The sequence below is a fragment of the Mytilus galloprovincialis genome, chromosome 5 (genome assembly GCF_965363235.1).
Source record: "Mytilus galloprovincialis chromosome 5, xbMytGall1.hap1.1, whole genome shotgun sequence".
NCBI lineage: Eukaryota > Metazoa > Mollusca > Bivalvia > Mytilida > Mytilidae > Mytilus > Mytilus galloprovincialis.
In genome coordinates, this window is record NC_134842.1 from 42719353 (window position 1) to 42739788 (window position 20436).

Here is a 20436-nt window from a genome sequence, read left to right on the forward strand (position 1 = left end):
ATAAGGAGGAGGGGGGATGGGGCTTGGATGAAAGTTTTAAAAAAGTAGGACAGGAGTTTTGATAAAAAAAAAAAGGCAGGGCCGAAAAGAGTGTAAAATAAAAATGCAGAAAAATTATTTCACCTAAAACAATGCAGGACAAAATTATTAATCCTAGCCCCCTATTCTTAAAATCAAATGGTAGTCTAAGCGTAATTTTAATATACCTTGTTTTCATTCCGGGTAACTGTTTTTCACTAGAGAATTTTGGATGTAAATAGTGTAAAAGCGTTAATCTTGATGTCAGTGTTTTGTTTACATTGTACCGGTTTATTGTTAACATAAATAAATAGGTTAAAATTAGAATAGTTTGCAAGGAACCAGTTTGATTTAAAAACATATTGACATAATATATATTTTTTAATATCGAAGTCTACCAAAACCCAAATGCACAGAAAAACTTCGGCAATCCAGTATATGTGGATATTACAATATAAAGTGACAATTCAAAAGCATATGATTTGATCGAGGTGATCAGAAAATAATAAAACAATAAGTTGTAAATAAAGCATTATATTGTGTATTCATGTGTTCAAAGTGAGTATGGTTCAAAGTATTCCAGAAACAAAATAACTAGCGTAATAATTTCTGATTCGAAACCACTAGACAAGTGTTATCATTCCTGGTTCACAACATTTGTGTGTACATTCCATGGATGAAAAAACACTAATTTACTTTGTCCATTTTTATCATAAATCAGCTATGTAAAGTTTTGTTAAGTCAAATACCTTCAAAAATACCAAGCATATTATTATTATGAGGCTGACTTCATACAGGAACTTCTTAGGAAGAAAGATAAGAAGTTAGCAATATGCTTTAACTCTACCTGCTCTATGGTCGGGTTGTTGTCGCTTTGACACATTCCCCATTTCCTTTCTCAATTTCATTTCCGCTATATAGATGATGTTCTTTCACTAAATAATTCAAAATTTGGGTACTATGTCGAATACATCTATCCCATTGAACTAGAGATAATAGATACAACAGATACAGTTAAGTCGGCCTCATATCTTGACTTACATCTCGAAATTGATAATGAGGGTCGATTGAAAACAAAACTTTACGACAAAAGAGATGATTTCAGCTTTCTAATTGTGAACTTTACATTTCTAAGTAGCAACATTACTGCAGCACCTGCATACGGTGTATATATCTCCCAACTGATACGATATTTCCGTGCCTGCATTTCCTATCATGATTTTCTTGATAAAGGGTTGTTTCTCAAAAGGAAGCTATTAAATCAAGAGTTTCAAATGGTGAAGTTGAAATCATCTCTTCGTAAATTTTACGGACGCCATCACGAGTTGGTTGATCGTTATGGAATAACCGTTTCACAAATGATATCGGATATGTTCCTTACGTCATAACTACAATACCCTTCCCTTTCATAATAGTTATCAAAGGTACCAGGGTTATAGTTTTGTACGCCAGACGCGCGTTTCGTCTATATAGGACTCGTCAGTGACGCTCATATCAAAATATTTATAAAGCCAAACAAGTACAAAGTTGAAGAGGTCATTAATGTGACCTACCGAATTAGAATATTTACCGGATTTGTTATCTCATAAGCAACACGACGGGTGCCACATGTGGAGCAGGATCTACTTACCCTTCCGGAGCACCTGATTTCACCCCTATTTTTTGGTGGGGTTCTTGTTGTTTATTCTTTAGTTTTCTATGTTGTTTAATGTGTACTATTGTTTGTCTGTTTTTCCTTTTCATTTTTAGCAATGGCGTTGTGAGTTTATTTTCGATTTATGAGTTTGACTGTCCCTCTAGTATCGTCCCTCTTTTCCAACAAATCAATGGCTTCCATGAATTATTTCTTGAATTGCAACGCATGTTTATCGAAGGTAATACACAATGTATGCATACATTGTTGCGAAAGTTAGAAAATGGTATAGATGGGCTGAATATTAAGTGGTCAACGTTACGGGATAATTTACTGTAACTTGTAGTCATTGATGCTTTATATTTATACTACTTACTTTAGATAGCATATATGTTTCTCACATAATATAAACATTGTATTGTATTGTATAATTATACAATAAAATTACCCCTTAAATATCATAACAGTTAAATCCCTTGCCCCGCTCGTTGATAGATTGTACAGAAAGAAGTTTGTTAATTTCTTGAAGAAAAAAAAATCTTGTATTCTATTTTAAATGTAGTTAAACGGTTATCTCATTTACATATGCTTTTCAAATGATTGATTAACAGTATTGTTGTAGATTATTTCTCTTTAATAATCGTTACATGCATCTCTCTTTTCAGTCGTTGTTTTAGGAATATATATTCTAAATATAACACGACGATGGATCAAATTTCAAAGTAAGTGCATATACCAGCTTGTCGTCTTCTTATAGCTCACAGTCTTTTTTTTTAAATGATGACTCAAAGGAAAAATGATGCTTTGTTTAACAGAACGAGTACGTGTGTAGTGAAAACTTCGATTAACTCACCCGTACTTGCAAAAGTATTTGAAAAATCATTCTTCAAATTATGTTTACTTGATCGAGTCAGAATGGTTTAACCACGAAATTAAAGAGTATGAAAACGAACTTCATTGGCGATGATAACAAACAATCATGCCAGAGTTATATTATCATACTTTGTTTCAAGAATAACACTTTGAGTGCCTTTAATCAAATGATATAAAAAAAAAGAAACAAGGGAAGAAAAGGGATTGGTCGAAAACAAAAATATTCCTGAATTCTTCTATCTAAACTTTACTTTAAATTGAAAGGTCACATCTAATTGCTTTTCGGACGTATACTAATTTAATATAAAATAGTTTTGAAAGATTTAAAATAAAAATGCCAGCTGAGTACAGAATGATCACTTTTATGAGCTGTCGGTTGTACATTTGGAATAAAGTTAATTAGTTTTCTAATAACATTTTAATATTTCAGTGAAAATTACACGTTTGTCGTCAATCGCCGTTGTAAGACACGTTTGTTATATCATGATTACTGAAATAAAATCACCAGTGACTGGGAGTAGTCGTCATGTTGGAATTGAAGAACGTTGAACATGAATTATAAAATTGAGAATGGAAATGGGGAATGTGTCAAAGAGACAATAACCTGACCACAGAAAAGACAACAGCAGAAGGCCACCAACAGGTCTTCAATGCAGCGAGAAATTCCCGCACCCGGAGGCGTCCTTCAGCTGGCCCCTAAACAAATATATATACTAGTTCTGTGATAATGAACGCCATACTAAACTCTGAATTGTACACAAGCAACTAAAATCAAAAATAAATACAAGACGAGCAAAGGCCAGAGGCTGCTGACTTGGGACAGGCGCAAAAATGCGGCGGGGTTAAACATGTTTATGAGATCTCAACCCTCCCCCTATACCTCTAGCCAATGCAGAAAAGTAAACGCATAACAATACACACATTAAAATTCTGTTCCAGAGGAGTCCGAGTCTGATGTCAGAAGATGTAACCAAAGAAAATAAACAAAATGACAATAATACATAAATAGCATCAGACTACTAGCAGTTAAATGACATGCCAGCTCCAGACTTCAATTAAAAGATTATGTCTTCATCATATGAGTATCAGGCACAATCCTTCCCGTGAGGGGTTTAGTATCATACTATCATAAAATATATGAGAAGAACATAACCCGTGTCAAGCCAACAACTGGTTTTTAAATAAATATGTTTAGTTCCGATGCAAAGACCCTATAAGTGAATCAATATTAAAGCCAAAATATGCATCCTGTAATGACCTGACAACGGTTTCGTAACTATATCCCTTCTTAATAAGTCTTTTTAAAGGTTTTGTTAGCTTCTGAGGTGAATACTGACATTTTTGTGCTTTATAAAGAATATTTCCAGAAAATATCGGATGTAAAATACCTGAACGTATAAGAAGTCTGCATGTTCAGCTATCTTTACGAATGATGTCCTTATACCGATGATAAAATTTAATAAATGTTTTGACTAGTTTGTGATATCGAAAACCCTGGTGTAATAATTTTTCAGTAATGCATAAATTTCTCTCGTTAAAATCTAAAACATTGTTACATACACCAGCGAATCGTACAAGTTGAGATATATAAACACCGTAAGATGGTGAAAAGAGAACGTCACAATCTAAAAATGGATAATTAACGATAGGAAATGAGAAATCATCCCTTTTATCATAAATTTTAGTATTCAGCTTTCCGTTAATGATATAAATATCAAGATCGAGGAAAGGGCAGTGGTCATTGTTAGTATTAGCTTTATTTAAAGTAAGTTCAACCGGATAAATTTCTTAAGTATACATACTGAAGTCGTCATTATTGAGAGCCAAAATATCATCCATATATCTAAAAGTATTATTAAATTTGTGTATCAGATGTTGTTTCGATGGGTCTTTGCTGATTTTTGTAATAAATTGTAACTCATAGCAATACAAAAATTGGTCCGCAATAAGTGGTGCACAGTTTGTCCCCATTGGAATTCCGATAACTTGGCGATATACAAAATCTCCAAAGCGAACACAAATGTTATCTAGTAAAAATTCAAGGGCAGATATAGTATCAAAGCATGTCCAATTGACATAGTTTTTTTTTTGTTTATTGCTACTAAAAAATGGCCTAAAAGAGTTTGAACATATATATTCACATTCTGACTTTTTAAATGCCCAATTAATTAGGTGTGTGATTTCTTTCTTAATGAGAATGTGAGGCAATGTGGTATATAGGGTAGAAAAATCAAAACTTTGAACAAATTCAAAATCACCAATATAATCATGCAATTTATCAAGTTCTTCCAACCAGATTTTGATACTACAAAAGTAATTAATTCCACTATTTTCGAAGGCCTTATTTGAACAATTTATTATCAGGTTTTTGATTGTACCAAGTGTACTGGTAGGAAGAATAGATAATTTAGTCGTGGAACAATGGCTTGAAGACGAAATAAATCTATATTTGTAAGTTCGAAAGCCAATACATAGTTGGGACTTTCATTGTTTTTGGTTCTGCTTGTAAAGCGTTAGCTAAAAGTTTATGTTTGTTACATATGTCGTTTTCTGAAAATGGAGTCAGTTGGAATGTTGGTGAATTGGTGATTTCTTTTTTGTAGAACCTCAATGTAAAATTTACGTCAAACAATTATAATATTATTAGCAGCTTTACCGGCGGGGACAAACACAAATTCCTTGGCTAGTTCTTTTAGTTTATGTTTGATACGCGAAATAGGTTTATTGTGGTAATTGTTAAGAGTAATATGTTCTTTAAAATGTTGAATACGTATATCAACTATGTTCATTACTGTATTGAAAAAAGAGTCAAAAGATTTTTTGTCAGCTTTTTCCCGTTTTATCCATTTCAAACAGTAAGTACTGAGTGAGTCGTGGATGATATTACGACACTCATTCCAATTAATAATTGACGGGGGATGGTATTTAGGTCATTTACTGAGGAATGATTTTAACTCTCGGTCTTGAACGATGTTAAGATCTCCTGTTATAACATGGGAAATGGGTTCATAAATGTATTCGGAATTACTGCAATTATATGAAGTAGGTGTATTTTACTGATATTAACATCTTTACGCAATTGGCTATAATTAAACAAAAATTTCCGGGTAGATTTCTTGTAAATATAACAAATAAGAGGGAGCCCAGTATTATCAAAATATCCAGGAATTTGTTCTTTAACAGAATGGTCGGCAATATTTACAAAATCAAAACCTTTATTGACATACTTTATTTTAATAAAATGTTTTTTTATGATCTTCAGGGCAATCAATTTTGGGAAACAGTTTAGAATAACAATATGCCATTATATTTTGAACGCTTTCATACTTAGGACTGCTATATAAAATTGTGTTGCAATCCTCTAAAATTTTATTTAACTTATTAATCGGTATTGAACAGAGCTTTGTTAGCAGATACATGTAGTGTCTGCCGTTGTTTTTTGAAATAGAAATTAGGTCCGAAATATTGATATGATTAGTCCGAAATTTTCTTTGATTGCGATTTTGTCTACGACCATGAGAACGTTTTTTTCGAACAGTTTTAGAAACTATATCCAAAATGGTAACAGAATCGCTTCTTGATATATTGCCAATTCCCATGATATTATCATTAAGACCGAGAGGGTAGACTGTCTGTAATTTTTTAATCCAATTTGATTCAATTATTTTCCGTGATCGTAAAAACTTTGAATAAGATTCACCAGGGTGCTTTTTTACTACTTCCAAAGGTTGAACTGCTAAATATTTAACCCGAGATTGTTTGGTCCACAGATTAACCGTCACCATAGATGATAATTGTACCATAAACATGTCACCGAAAATGAATGCATTCAAAAAGCTACAAATGTACCATTCATTGTAGAAGCGATCTAATGAAATAAGAAATAACAAGCCCTTAATAAAATATTCATTTTCCGTATGGGAATTATCAGGATATAAAATGAGCATTTCATCATCGAATATGATCACCCGAAGTTTGACTTTTATCGATGAAAACTAATGTTTCGTGAAAATTAAAATGTTAAAAGTCGTACAGTGAATGTTTTTAAAAGATTAAATGGACAGAATAATGTATGAATCTCATCTTTTGTCTAAAGTAAGTTATCTGATTTTCTATGTAGTCATACCTACAGTAATTCTGATTTTTCCATGTCCAGATTTAGACAACAGTTCTTATTTGTCGTTGGACATTTACATTCCTGGATAAAGCAATCCACTAAAATCAAGAAAATTGGTACCCAGAAATATAAAAGTATTTTCACAGTAAGATAATTTGAAAGCACATATATCATGAATTATTTATTTGAGGAATTGCTGCATTCTATATTTCTCAACGTACGTGATAGATAATGCGATTGAAAACAGGTTAAGAAATACAGTTTTTGCACCCTCTATCACATTCTAAAATAAAGAAGTTTCTGTTTTACTTAAATAAATTTGTATGTTTTCTATTTATTAGAAAAGGATCACGTGATATATTATGTTGCATGTTTTGTGTGGTTAAGTGTTTGAGAATATATGTTCACTCATTGCCTTACAGGTAAACCAAACGTTCCTCATTATCTCAAAGTTGTTGCCCGGACAGATACAAGTATCACCATCAGCTGGCTGTTTGTTAAAAAAAATAAGTTGGCAACAAATTTTACTATTAGCTATCGAAAAAAAAACGAATTCTGGGAGTCTTTAGAAACTGATCCTCTTATTGGAAACTTTAAATTTACTATACAAAGCCTTCAACCTGATACTGTTTATGAGATTAAACTGAACTCTCGGAATAGAAATGGACAGAGCAAATGGACGACAATATTGGATCAACGAACACAACAATCAGGTTATAATAGTTTGTTCATATTTTGGTCATTTGTTAAAAAATGGATCAATCGTCATGGTTAAAGTTGTCAAGTCACATTCCAATTTTATAACGGTATATATGTATCAGTAAAATAAGATAATTTCCTTTTATTGATTCAAGAAGATCATACAAATATTTCGGAGAATGATTGAAAAATTAATTCCATGTTTGGTATCATCGAGACTCGTAATTGCTTCATCATTAGAAAACAAAAAAAGGTCACATGCTTGCAAAACAAAGTTACCCTAACGTTCAGAATATTTATAAAGTTCCACAACAACAACAACCACGAACATACAAAAAAAAGAAGAGACAGAAAATAAATATTTTAGAGAGAGGTTTACATTATTTCATTAAATGCATAGATAGCATTTAAACTTTCTAACATTAGACACGAAACAATTGATGACGATTTTCTTTTCTGATCTTGCACACACAACAGGTCCAGGATCTCACCGTTGTTGATATGATATTTATAAAGTAGAATAAACATTTGTCCTCTTTTCTAAACCTTCATAAGTATTTCAAAAAAAAAAAAATTCAGAAAACGCCTTTTAACAAAAACGGGATCCTTAATCATTGACCTTTTTTTTGGTTTGAAGGTATATCTTCTTCTTACTTTTAATTGAATTTGCATTTAGTGACGAAAAAGATAGTTATAATACTCGAGACCATAATACTGTTTTGAAAATTGGTATTACGTATTATAAAAGGGAAGGGCTAAATAGGCTTGAAAAGAAGTTTGTTAAATCCTATTCTAAAGCATTTATTAAGATACAAAATATGAAAAACTTGATAACTCAGAAAAGGTTTTCTGTCTACTCCTCATTGTCACAACTTTGACAGCACCGAAAGGAAACCAGTTTTAAACCGGATTTTCACATTATTATATATTTGTAAGTTCTATTTAATTTTTCAAAACAACGGCCTCATTCTACGACTAAAATATATTTATTATAAAAAAGCGTATATAGGTCATATACACAAATATAACATTTTTCAAAAGAAATAAGTAAAAATATGATTTTCATTATACTTGCATTAAAATGACGTCATAATGTCATCATAAATGTTTTAAAGCATTAAAGGTTTGGTTTGCTTTTATCAGACATTTTTACATATTTTGTCATCAAATATTTTATCGTAATACTAATGTTTTACTGAATTAGAGGTCAATAATGACCCTTCGTCATCGTACTTATTAGTAATAAACGTTTCAAGTATACAGATGAAATGCAATTTGCCAAAGCCTATTGATTATTTTGAAAGTAGATGTATATTTTGATTGTAGTAACTGGTGACGTTTCGAAACTTAAAGAAGAAATGAATAAAATAAAGATAGAACGACAGATGCTGTTTCCGAAATATCAAGGGGAATTACATAGAGTAAGGACAAAACAGCAAGAGTGGATTCCTAAGAATAACCAAGGTAAATATTTTACTTCACGTCACCAGCTTGAGATTAGATGTCATAAAGCTACTTAATAGAACATCGTTTTAAGGCTTTGTTACTTTATGTATCGCCATAAATAAGCTATGTTATTCCTTTGTTTTTGCTTTTTTTTAATCTAGTTTGTCTTACATATGTCATATTTGATTAACCCTAATTTACCCAAAAACAAATACAATTATGTAAAATAAAAAAATAATTTATAATACAGAATGCTTCTTAAAACAACATCATTTTAATGCTTTACAATTTGATATATTGAAATAAATAAGCCATTTTCTTGAACTGTGCAGCATTTAATATACTTTATTTCAGTTGACATAAGCGTTATTAAGACAAGGTAAATCTACGTTTAAATACTGATGACAAATTTTATTTATAAGTAAATGGCATTCAAAATGGAAACCTTAATCATGTTAAAGGTCTTAATAATCTAAATATTGTTTGTGCTCTTCAACATTCTAGTAAAACATGTATTTCATCGTCAATATTATTTTTGCAATTGTTCATTCTCAAACTTCTACGTTTAGTTTATGTTCATTCAGTCGTAATTGAAAAAAAATCAAAACATATTTCAACATGAACATCTCCGAAAGGTGATATCTCATGGTCCTTAGTTAAGCTCGAGAACCCCCACAAATCAATTTGAACCACAATTTCTAAATAATTATGGATTTCATTGAGGACTACCCCAGGGCATGGGCTAAACGAGAAGAAGTTGACATTGACAGTTTGAAAGCATGGCTTAAAAGAATCAGGTCTCTGATAAAACGTCGCATTCCTCAGTCAATGTGGTATTGTGCTATGGCAAATGCTTGTGTTTGTGTCTTTTATTTTTGCGTATGTGCTGTGTCTCTTTACATACATGGTTTAAATCTGCCCTATTATGTTTCTTTGTTACATATGTGATAGTTATTAAGATTAATATAACACAATGATGACTGTTGTACCCCTATTTTGACATTTTTACCTATTATGTCTGTTTGTTTCGTTGTCAATATAATGGAATTGTACAAGTGAGAGGTGTAGCTCGCTATAAAAATAGGTTTTAGCCACCAATTCTTCAGTAATTATCATGTTTATGTAATTGTTTTGAAGACACGTAATTTGCCGAACTACCAAAGTTAATGTGCTTATTTGCTAGAAAAGCCTAATAGTGCCGTTAAAGGATGTTTCATATAAAAGTTTAAAACGACTACCATCTTTAGAATTATTTAAGTTTTTTTCTCCAAAGTCTCTAGTGTAGTAAACATGATTAACGCTCAATTTAAAAGAAAGGAAAAAATATATCTTTGTGTATGAATTCTAAATGAAAACACACATAAAAATAAAAAGGGGATATGTGACTAAAGTAAATATATCGATCAATTCAGTGAAAAATTGATGATCATGATTAAGAAGATACTCATCGGTTAATAATTCAATAAAAAATAGATACCTTGATTGGTTGGTGCTTTGTTTGACCTTTGGAGTTAAAATTGGACATGTATATTCAGGACATAAAAACAAATAAACAATTTTATCTCATAATAGATAAGTTTGCTAAATGCGGTAAATGGCATATAATTTGGACTGCCACTGGAAAATATTATATGTCGAATAGAAAACAATGTTTGCTTAAAAGCAGGCATTCTAATGACACTTGAAGTAGATATGCAAAGTTCCTTGTATATCGCTGGATAGCTTGACACTGTCCAGGTACAAACAATAGTCAACAAGTATACGACACAAACACGAGGCTGATAGAATGTGACAGCTAACCCGATTTATTTTATATTTATTTATGACTAGCTATTTATTACCGGCTTTTCAAACCAGTTATGCATTTAAGGCTGTACTACGGACGGGCAAGAACTTATGAACTTTTCATACTAAGTTTTTCATATTTTTTTTACATTTATGATTTACATTTACACCATAATACAAAAGGATTACTTTATTTTGAAATGAAAAGTTAATCTTGATAAGAAATGTTTATGAAATGTTTGAGCCATTGATTGAAACAAATACATTTACTGGGAAAATACATTATAACTTTAAATACGAGAAAGTCAAGATCGGAAAACCAAATTACAACAAGATTTATCATTTTGTTCCGAGAGAAGTACCAGATTGTTTAATGATAAAAAAATGAAAATCGCCCGTCCCATTTTTTGTGTGTGTAAAAAGCTCAAAATTGCTATTATTTACGTTTTTTAGGTAAAATTTTACTTGAACTCTTCTTAATAAATAATATAAATAATATATGCATATGACAATAAAAATATAAAACTGAAAAAACATGTAAAAATAATTGTAGTCCATTCATATTTAAAATACTCTTTAATCCAAAAATTCATAAACAAGTTCTAAAAACCAAGATTTAGTTTATATTCCTGCTATGGCAACTAAAATCAAAAATTTTTACGGGTCCACCGTTTTTGTAAAAACAAACGGGAACTTAAGGATATAGTTTTATCGTTATAATGAGCTAATACAATTGATATGTCTCCAAACTCGTTTTCACAGGAATCGGCGTTATATAAATAATACGGTATTTCTTTGAGCACCTGCAAAACAGATTTCACATTGAAAGTCATCTTTGATACAATCTCTTTAACACTTTGGGATTGATAGTAACCAATGAGAGAAAATAGTGTTTAACTTACCTTTGATGCCGACATCTATCAATTTGATGGGAATGTGTTTAAATTTAGCCATACTTGTTTATTACATGTACAAGTCTCTAATTTTGAAAGAAACACTTATTTTCTCTAGTCCTTCAACCTAATATTTTGAATCTTGATAACATTCTGATTGCCATCACAAGAAAAGAAATTTATGTTTTTTGTTTGTTTGTATGCAGCAATTGGATGAAAAGTCATGCACAACAGCGGGTTTTATTCCATTCATTTCAATCTGGACACCAACAAATGTTGATCAAATATTTATGAATAATCAGGAAAATGCCCTGCAAGAGAAAGATATATTACGGGTATGATTTGTCCATTTTTTTACACTTTGTCCGATGTGGAGTTTTTGACTTAACACACAATATACATGCTCCTATACATGGTCATATACATGCAGATAGATGAAACAAGAAATTAACCAAGGCACACAAATGGCTTGCTGTATATGTATTGTTTATATATAAAATAAGTAATGAGGTTATGTAGACCTATAATATAGAAACTTTCAAAGAATTTGATAAATTAAAATCAGTTCAATGAGGTTAATTCAAGGACTATAAGTATTCTAGTTGAGGAGTTGCCACCATCAATTGGTGATTGTTGGCCGCAAATGCAGTTTTACATCATACTTTGAACGACAAAATTATTTCATTTATTAATATTACTTTTACTTATGGATCTTGCCATACTTTGAAAGACAAAACTATTTTATTCATTAATACTACTTTTTCTGTTAAGCCACTTTTTATGATATAAATTTGACGTGACTCTGTACTTATCTATCCCGTCATACTTTGAACCACATAATTGTTTTATTTATTATTATTACTTTTACTTTTATGTCTGTTTTTTGTTATATCTACTTCACGTGACTCTGCATTTATGTATGCCGTCATACTTTGAACGACAAAATTATTTTATGTCTACCTGTGCGAATTTCAAACGCGCAAGTTTACACCAGTACTGAATATTTTCCATCCTTTACGGGTAGACTTTACATAGATAAATAAAATCGTATAAGATAAGCAAAATGAGGATGTTTAATTTGATGCTTACTATTTGTTTACGTTAAATGCGAGTGAAAAATGTTTTTTTTTGTATCATCAGAATTACTAATCCAAAGTTGTTCCTTGAAACTTTTCAGATCAGTAATAAGTTTTTAACAATGTTTAAATGATTATATCACGAAAAGCAGTGCCTAATACCTGGATTTTTGTTGGTGATATTATCTCAATATGATATATCAGTTTGTTCAGGGAGGAGCACCTGCTTATCTAATGAAAAAAATTCGAACAAAGTCCATCCCGTTTTAAAGGTAAAATGCTCGAAATAAAATTGATATGTCTCCAAACTCATTTCAATAAAACTCAAATATACGTTTTTTTGTGGATCTGCAAAGAGAATGTGACATTGAAAGTCATCTTTAACTGTTATGCCTACATCCATAAGTCGGCAGGGAAGGTGTTTTACTTTGGTCATACTATTGTTTTATATTCACAAGTCTCTGATTTTTAAGGAAAGACTTATTTTCTTTCAGTGTTTCAAACTGTAATATTTTGGTCTTAGGATAGCATTCTGAATGCTATTGAAAGTACTGAAAAAAACTTGTTTGTCCTATTGTTTGTATACAACAATTGGATTAAAAATAAATCATTTCTGACAGGTGATGTCATGTGTACATCAGTTATTCCATTCATTTCATTCTGGACACCAACAAATATGACACAAATATGATCAAATATGTATGACGACATTTGTTAGAAGGAAAAAGCCCTGCTGAAGAAAAAATAAACTATTGGTATGATTTGTCCGATCGTGGCGACTCTTCAACAACGGTATTGGTATTTCTGTGAACTCAATTGAACTGATTTATATTTTATTGAAAGTATGTGAACGATTTTCATATTACAGGTCTACATTACTATATATGGCTAATTGTATCTATGAACAACACATATACAGCTGATCATTAGTATTTTCTGACCATCTTCTACTTCGTCTTCATTTATTAAACATAACGTATACGTTTCATACATTTGATTGAAGCAAACTAGATAAAGAGAATGGAAATGAATTTGTATTTCTTTTAATTTTGTAAAGGATCATGGTAAAGACCGTTCTTTGACCTATAGTGGTTTACTTTCGCAAATTGTAACTTGAATGGAGATTTTATCCATTGACACTTATACCACATCTTTTAACAACTCATTTCTCTATCACGGTAAAAGTCACGACATTTAACTCAAACTTGATCTTGTTTTGTGGCAATAAGCATCGTGCATAAGTTTCATATAAGTTGATTGAGGCAAACGTATTATAAAAGTAAGAGAACGGAAACGAAAAATTAAGCATTTGGTTCATCTGTAAAAGGACTTGATTCTAACACGGTACAAGTGACGCCATCGCATTTCAAATTTTGTCTGTGTTTTGCTGTATGAGCAATGAGTATAGGTTTTACAATATTTGATTAAGACAAACCAAAGTTAGAGAACGGAAACACATTTCGAACGAACAAACGTACGTACATTCTACGTACTGACGGATGGACGGACAGATGTAGAGACGGACAAGGAGAAAACTCAATGCCCTCTAAGCTGTGGTAGGGGCATAGAAATGTTTAAATTTGAAATAAAATAGAATTCCGCAAAACTTCATGAATTATTTTTGCGCGAAGACGTCACAGCTTAACGTGACGTCATACAAATGAAAACTTACAAACTGAGGTGATTATGTTAGTTAGTTGATTCTAATTTCGATAAACTCACATCAAAACGGCGATTTTGAGTTAAGATTTTTTTTTTATTTCGAAAATATTGTAGTAATCGAACATTGGTTGATCCAAGCAACTAAAAATGGCGGGTCTCTTCTTAATTAAATTATTCTAATTGGAGAGACCCTCCTGTTCATGCAAATCTGTCCTTAAGTTTGAATTGAAATAAAACATTAACAATGCTAAATATTATAAGTAATACTTTCGTATTCTTTCTAACAAGGTAGACATAATCAAATAACCATTTACTTTAATAAACAAAAACTCATAATGCTGTAAATGACATTTTATCAATTCATTTCATATTTGACATGTTCATCTTATGTTTTGCACTTACTTAATAAAAATTATATTACGAAAAACTTAAAGATGCAATTTCTACATTTGAAAATGCCTGTACCAAGTCAGGAATATGACAGTTGTTGTCAATTCGTTTGATGTGTTTTATCGTTAGATTTTGCAATTTAATTAGGAACTTTCCGTTTTGAATTTTCCTCGGAGTTCAGTATTTTTATGATTTTATTTTTCATTGCTGCACAATTCTATGTTGGACATGGTACGAATACTAACGATGGGATGGTACGAACACTGTACACCAACGATTATAGCATATAGTCATATCCCATTATTTAAAGCACACAAACTGAAAGTCTTTAGGAAAATTGCTTAACAGTAATAGTTGATTAATATAAATACCATTGAATCATAATTGAGAGAAAATGTCTAATAGAGTATTTAAAAATTTGACATACCTTACTGTAATACAAAAACAAAATGTTCATAAAGCGTGGATACAAAGCGCAACAGTAGTATACCGCTGTTCGAAAGTCATAAATCGATTGAGAGAAAACAAATTAAAACCGAGAGAAAGACATTAACTATAAAAGGAAAACAAATAAATAATTTAACACTTAAGTGCAACAAAAACCAACAACAATGCTTTAACAATCCAACATACATATAAATGATCTATAAGATAACCACTGCCGAATTCCTGGCTTGGTACACGACATTTAAAGAAAAAAGATATAAACCCGTATGCCATTCATACACAAAACATAAATATTCATTTATGTTTCAAGAATTGTTTTTTACGTCTACTGTCTATAATGAGAAAATAACACAATTTTTGGATAGTCAAGAGTGCCCACTCTATATGTGACACCCCTGTGATACTCTAAAAAATATCGATGGTCATATCCATATATAAAGACATTGACCTTTGTTTCAATATTGCATAAAGTTCAAGCATTTTGCAATACTATCATGAGCATATATCTGATCAAAATAAGCTAGCTACATTGCGTTAAGCAAGTCTTGATTCTAATGTTAGTACATTCGAATAATTGATTATCAGATTCAGGATAACGTTTTTGGTAACAGTGTTTTCTTAATCGCAATTATGTGTTAAGCGTTACCAAAATGTCGATATTTTTTATACCCCTATCGGTGCAAGGACTTTGCGGAACTATTATGATAATCCATTGTAAATCTGTTAGAATTAACCTATTGTTATACATCTACATTTTGATTTAAGTACTTTCATTTTTTTTCTTTTGTAGACGAAACGCGCGTTTATTTATTTACTATATTAGGCAATTGCCTTTATAGTGACGCGATTTATCATTTTCCGAACAAAGATTGGTTAACTGATTATTTATTTGTCTTTTTCTCATTTGCCTTTTGCCTTTTGCCTTTTGTTGTGCCTTTCAAGAATTTTTTTATTTGTGTTTAAGAAGTATGTTCTACTAGTTTTATGGGAGTAATACCAGCATTGATTGTTCTCTGTTAGTCTTTGTTAATTTTGCATTTTTCAAAAAAGTGGGCAGATTACATTTCATTTCATATAAGATATTACATATAGCAGCTAACCAATCAAATGTGCACCCCCTTTTTAATTGTGTCAAAGCTTTAGTAACCATGAAACCTCAAGTTTCCAAAATATTAAACAACAAATAAAAATAGAATTATAATTGTAAGCACCAAATCTATATGTTTTTAATTTAATTTTTTCTGCAATTAAATGCAGGGTAAACTTCAGACAACTGTCGAATTCAAGGAATTTTTTTTTGACTGTTTTTCGTAGTAAACCAGATATGACGTACGATGGTTTGTTGGTACTACAACTACAACAGTTTCATTCGAAAACTCCACTAATTTCGTTCCAACATTTTTACAAAATTAAATCTTCAGTCTTAACACCTGTTTATACGAGATATAGTGCACATCAAAGCAAAGTCTATATAATATTCAATAATGCAGCAAGGCTTATCAGTTTTGCGGTTCTCTCAGGGTAAGCCTGCTTCCTCTGCCAATAAAAACTGGCAGCCCGGAAATAGCCTGCAGTACTTAAATAGTTATCAAAGATACCAGAATTATAATTTAGTACGCCAGACGCGCGTTTCGTCTACACACGACTCATCAGTGACGCTCATATAAAAATATTTATAAAGCCAAACAAGTACAAAGTTGAAGAGAATTGAGGATCCAAAATTCCAAAAAGTTGTGCCAAATACGGCTAAGGTAATCTATGCCTGGGAAAAGAAAATCCTTAGTTTTTCGAAGAATTCAAAGTTTTGTAAACAGGAAATTTATAATAATGACCACATTATTGATATTCATGTCAACACCGAAGTGTTGACTACTGGGCTGGTGATACCCTCTGGGACGAAACGTCCACCAGCAGTGGCATCGACCCAGTGGTGTAAATAGATATTAAAATTACCAGGATTATAATTTAGTACGCCAGACGCGCTTTTCGTCTACATAAGACTCATCAGTGACGCTCATATCAAAATATTTATAAAGCCAAACAAGTACAAAGTTGAAGAGCATTGAGGATTCAAAATTCAAAAAAAGTTGTGCCAAATACGGCTAAGGTAATCTATGCCTGGGAAAAGAAAATCCTTAGTTTTTCGAAGAATTCAAAGTTTTGTAAACAGGAAATTTATAATAATGACCACATTATTGATATTCATGTCAACACTGAAGTGTTGACAACTGGGCTGGTGATAATCTCTGGGACGAAACGTCCACCAGCAGTGGCATCGACCCAGTGGTGTAAATAATTATCAAAGATACAAGAATTATAATTTAGTACACCAGACGCGCGTTTATAAAAACAGCAAAAGAATATCAATCATTTATTATCACAAGGATCTATTTAGATATTTAATTATACTTCTTCTTTCCGTTTTATTTTATTTGAATACAAATCATAAGTTATATGTGCCAAATGACAGTGAATGTCTGTTATATTTTATAGATCAAATTAAAAAAGAAATAGACAAATGGAAACAAGATGATATCAAATATGTGCCTACTAACGCTTCAAAATATGTTATCAGTCGTTTAAAAGACGAAAACTGTGTAACTGTTGTTGGCAGTCCAGGAGTGGGAAAAACAGCTGTTACAAGACATGTAGCTTTGCAGATGGAAGTAATGGGATATACTGTCATTCCTATAACAGTTCCGACAGATATAAGAAACTTTTATCAGCCTGGTTGTCAAACTGTGTTTGTTATTGATGATATGTGTGGTAATTTTACTGCTAATAAACAGCTGATTGACACCTGGAAACAGTTAGTAGGTGTTGTTGATAATATATTATCAGATAATTGTAAAATCATTGCATCATGCAGATCACAAGTATATAAGGATAAGAAATTCAGCGCTTTAGCCCAATTCAGATCATGTGAATGTAATTTGATTTCAGACGATTTACTGTTATCAAAGGATGAGAGAATACAAATAGCCAAAGTTTATTTAGGTAAACAATATGATATACCAGAAGCTTTGTTGTTGCAATATGATTGTTTCCCTCTGTTATGCTTTCTTTATAGTAGACAAGAAAACACGGACATCAATAATTTCTTTAATAATCCTTTCGTGGTATATGAAAAAGAGATGAACCACCTTTGGAATGAAGGAGACGTGGGTCAGTGTAAAATTTGTGGACTAGCGCTTTGTGTTATTTATAATAATAGATTAGATGAGAAATACCTGACAAATATGGAACCTGGTGTACGTGATGTAATAGATGATGTGTGTGAAGCATGTACAATTAATAGAGGAATATCAGGGATCAAGATAAAGGAAGAACTGGATACACTTGTAGGTACATATCTTAAGAAGCAGAACAATGTTTATATAACAATTCATGATAAGCTTTTTGATTTTCTCGTATATTTCTATGGAACGAAGATGTTAGACTGCCTTATCAAACATGCAATGGTTGGTATTATCAACGAACGTTTTCACTGGAACAAGTTACGTGAGAAAGATGACACAGATGCAAATGAGTTTATAAACATAATTCCAGATGATATTTTAACCTTGTATTTAAACAGACTTATATTAGACTGGTCACATGGGAAACTTATAGATATGTTCAGAAATAATTACAATATGGAAAGTGAACAATTCAGGGACTTATTACTTACTCAGTTATTGCCTTGTGATAAAGCAGAACAGTCACATCTTTCCCGCATTACAGAGATGGATGAAAACGGTTTAGAAATCGGTTCTTTAGAAGCCTGTTGTTTGGAAGGATATGCTGATTTGTTACCATGGTTTGTTGATCAAGGTGTAGATATAAATCGATGTATTACTTGTTCCCTAACACCATTGGCTTTGGCGTGCGTTCACAGTAGAAAAGAGTCAATAAATAAATTATTAAATTTGGGGGCAGATATTAACAAACAAGGATTACTTGGATATACACCTCTTCATATAATGGTTGAATCCAATGCCGACCCAGCTGTCTTAGATTTATTGCTGAAAAACAAATCTTGCATACATAAACGAAGATATGATGGTGCAACTCCATTACTCGGTGCATTATATGAAAACAATAGAGAAGCAGTAAAACTACTTCTTTCTCATTCTGCTGATTGTAATATTGGTTTATATGACAGTCAGGCAATTAAAGATGGACTAAGGGAAGCCGCAATATTAAGAGGTGAAACAATTAAAAAAGGTGAGAATGAATGGTTACAATGGCTTAAAGAACGTTGCGTATCTTCTGTTGATGATTGTGTTAATCAAGAACCAAACACAGATATAGAAATTGTAGGTGGAGCAACACCGCTTCATCTGATGTGTTTTACAAATGATATTGATATGATTAGACTATTATTAGAGAGAAACCCTGACATCAACAAATGTAAGGAAGACGGTTCAACGCCTCTTTTTGTAGCATGTATGTTCGGTTTTATTGATATTGCAAACATACTTCTTGAACACGGCGCCAGTAGAGATATTCGCAGAAATGATGGAACAAGTCCTTTAGAAATGGCGAAACATAAGAACAATACCGTGATGATTTCATTGTTGGAAAATCCGAAATTGAAGTCGGCTAAAAGTGACAAAACAAAGAAAAAGGGAAATGTACTGTTTCGTAAAATGATGTACTGTAAATTCAGAAATTATTGCGAGGTTTTTATTATTGCGAATAATGCGACAGAGTTGTAAACGCAATAATTAAAACTCGCATTTTGTAATATTTTAACTGAATAAAGCATGACTTTTCCCAAAATCGTAAAAATTAAAATCGCATTTAAGTTGAAATTGACAAAATCGCAATAATAAATGCACGCAATAATTTCTGAATTTACAGTATTTAAAGTTATGAAATTTTCCGCAAATGAATGTTATTAGTTATTAGTTATTAATACTCATGTTTTGTCAGTTTCTTTCTGGCTAATGCGATTTAAATGTCCTAATATATTTCGTTGCCATATTTTCTCGGACTCCGTTTCAATAAAATCTTGTTTTGAATGCTTTTCAACTCCTTTTCGGATTTGGCATCTACACAGCTACTTTTGCATAAGTACTATTTCTGTACTTAAAATATGTAGCACTGGGAATTTACTTTTAATATTTAGTACTATTTCTTTACTTTAGATATGTTGTAATATTTAGGTTCTTGTATTTTCCAGTACTTGATTTGAACTTAAAATATTGGTACAAAAATAATACCAACAATGATCACAGTATTCTATGTTTGAACACCATAACTTTATGAAATTTGAAAAAGACAAACTTTCAAAATGCTGAAAATGTAAACGTGCAACTAAAAATCTGTAGTACTTAAATTTCAAGTATCAAAATATCAAAAGTAGATTTCCAGTACTACAGATTTTTGGTACAGAAATAGTGCCTATGTAAA

General features: G+C 31.5%; 1 long non-coding RNA gene across 1 annotated transcript; it reads left to right on the forward strand.

Moving 5' to 3' along the window:
- Positions 1 to 2316: 2316 nt before the first annotated feature.
- LOC143075851 (uncharacterized) lies at positions 2317 to 19886 on the forward strand. Its single transcript, XR_012978435.1, has 4 exons — positions 2317 to 2373; positions 7064 to 7354; positions 8667 to 8804; positions 17533 to 19886. It is a non-coding gene; the product is annotated as an uncharacterized LOC143075851 (long non-coding RNA).
- Positions 19887 to 20436: the final 550 nt, after the last annotated feature.